Below are 2,547 nucleotides of genomic sequence, written 5' to 3'. Positions count from 1 at the left end.
GTTTCATTTCCTGGGAGAGTCCATGCACTGGACAATTCCTGTGGATATGGACATGGCTTTCTTCAATAGATCAGCCAGGGCTAAAACATCGAAAAGCTTCTTCTTGTGCGAAAGCCCCTGAGAATTGTTTGTGTGACCGGAGACGTCTAGGGCTCCTCCTTATGTTGCACCCTTCTTGCTTTGTGTCACTGGTCAGCACTGTCTCTAGTGGGTTGCGTGGGGATGTCTCGATTTTCTCCATAGCTTTGGAAATATGTGGGAAAGACCATAGCCATAAGAAAATGAACTTCTTCTCGTTGATCTCTGTCGTACTGCTTTGTCATTGCAAAACGCTTTATGGTGAGGTTGATCTCTGTCGTCCTACTTTCCTAGGGCTCAGTCCAACCCCACCGGAAATTGAAAGACGATGTGCGAACACTCATCAGATGTGATTCTGAGCTGACAGGAAGACATCAGCGGTAAGCCTCTTGAGGTCTCAGGGGATTTATGCCTGGGGAGTGACATTTCTCGGGTCAATGTTGACACCGAAACTTGTCTTGAAGACAGGTGATGACATAAAAGTCATGCTCAATAGGATTACGCTGAGGCCCAGAAAAAAACCTCCTTTTGCTCAAGCTTATTTATCTTCGTTAAAGTGGACCCCCGTTTGGATGACTCTCACCTCCACAAGTGATCAAAACACCTAACGGACTGCTGATTGTCAGGCTCATTCCTTGCCTTTTGCCTCTTTATTATGATTTAGAAAGACGTGCTGCCCAGATACTCGCCATTCCAAAACATCCAGGTGAGTGATTCACGCGGTTTCAGCTGATCCCCTACTACACTTGGACAACAGAAATGGTGGCCCAAACGCATGTGGGGTTTTGCAAAAAGCTGAGACGTGTCCCCTGGTTTTCTCTTGACCACAACTGGTTGACTAATTGGCTGTGATATTCCTGGTGAATATTGAGAATTCCCAGGAACTTGGAACAATTTCCACTTGAGGAATTTTCAAGAGCCTGGCTCCCAGTGGCACATGTTATGTTGAACTGGTAGAAATGCACAAGTAGCCAAAATTTTTTTGTTTTACATTTTGATAGAATAGCAATCGCTATGGGCTCTCCCGCGACCCTAGTAACTTCCTCTAATTTAAAGTCTGTGTCAATTACCGCTGGACCCTCAGGTTCCACGGGGCGGGTTTTCCCAGGAATTTTGGAATTGAATGAACGAATGAGTAGTCTGATAGCTGGTTCTTCCTTTTAAGAAAAGGTAGCTGCGCATATCTGCATCCAGATTTGAACTTCAGCGTTGATGCCAGTGGTTAAGAAAGGTGTCAGGGTCTTGACTGCTTTTAGGTGCATACCACAGAAATTCATCATCACCTTAATGTCCTTAAAGGGAATTTTGGCATAACCGCTGCCTTCTACGTGTGGCAAGATCATTGTTCTTGATAATTGGTTGGAAGCCTGTAGAGTTGTCATAAGACTGGTGCTCTGTGTTGTATCCCTAGGGTTCCACTGATGATTGGAAAACTGGGGTAGCTGGGTTCCTTCTGTTGTGATTTTCTCAGTATGAGGTGAAGTGGGTCTGTGCATGGGTGAAGTGTGACAACCAAGAGTAATGGGACTATGGGAGTTAATAGAAGAAGTATTGGCACCGTCCTTGGAAACAAATAGATTTGTCGAGTGTCCTGCCTTTGGACTTGTAGATCCCCAGCTTTGCTGGAAACTTGGGTGTCATTGCTGGGAGATTCCATGCGCTGGACAATGGCTGTGGATATGGTCATGGCATTCTTCAACAGATCAGCCAGGGCAAAACATTGGAAAAGCATCTTCTTGCTCAAAATCCCGTGAGAATTGGCTGTGCGACCAGAGACATCTAGGGCTCCTCCTTACGTTGCATGCTACTTGCTTTCTGTCAAGGGTCAGCGGTGTCTCTACTGGTTTGCATGTGGGTTTCTCCATTGTATCCATAGCTTTGGGAATATGTGGGAAAGACCATAGCCGTAAGAAGATGAACTTCACCTCGTTGAACTCTGTCTTACTGCTTTGTCCTTGCAAAACGTTTTGTGGTGAGGTCGATCTCCATTGTCTTGCTTTCATAGGGGTCAGTCCACCAACACCGGAAACTGGAAGACGATGTGTGAACACTCGTCGGGTGTGATTCTGAGCTGACAGGAATGCACCGGTGGAATGCTTCTTGAGGTCTCAGGGGATTTTTACCTGGAGAGTGACATTTCTCGGGTCAATGATGACACCTAAACTCGTCTTGAAGACAGATGATGACATAAAAATCATGCTCAATAGGATTACGCTGAGGCCCAGAGGAAACCTCCTTTAGGCCAACCTTATTTATCTCGGTCCAAGTGGACCCCCATTTGGATGCCTTCCACCTCCACCAGTGAGCAAAAGCCCTAAGTGACTGACGACTGTCCGGCTCATTCCTTGGCTGTTTTCCTGTCTTTTTGATTTAGAAAGACCTGCTGCTCAGAAACTCAGCATTTCAAGGCATCAAGGTGAGTGATTTAACGTGCTTCTGCCTGATCCCCTACTACCCTCGGACAAGAAA

General features: G+C 46.1%; 2 non-coding genes across 2 annotated transcripts; both read left to right on the top strand.

Moving 5' to 3' along the window:
* Positions 1–509: 509 nt before the first annotated feature.
* On the top strand, positions 510–590 carry LOC111819837 (small nucleolar RNA SNORD115). Its single transcript, XR_002823412.1, has one exon. It is a non-coding gene; the product is annotated as a small nucleolar RNA SNORD115 (small nucleolar RNA).
* A 1,630-nt stretch (positions 591–2,220) lies between these two features.
* Positions 2,221–2,301, top strand: LOC111819835 (small nucleolar RNA SNORD115). Its single transcript, XR_002823410.1, has one exon. It is a non-coding gene; the product is annotated as a small nucleolar RNA SNORD115 (small nucleolar RNA).
* The last annotated feature ends 246 nt before the right edge of the window (positions 2,302–2,547 follow it).

The sequence above is a fragment of the Trichechus manatus genome, unplaced genomic scaffold (assembly GCF_000243295.1).
Source record: "Trichechus manatus latirostris isolate Lorelei unplaced genomic scaffold, TriManLat1.0 scaffold00019, whole genome shotgun sequence".
NCBI lineage: Eukaryota > Metazoa > Chordata > Mammalia > Sirenia > Trichechidae > Trichechus > Trichechus manatus.
The sequence above is the reverse complement of the archived record's forward strand: the minus strand, read 5'-3'. Positions and strand labels throughout refer to the sequence as shown.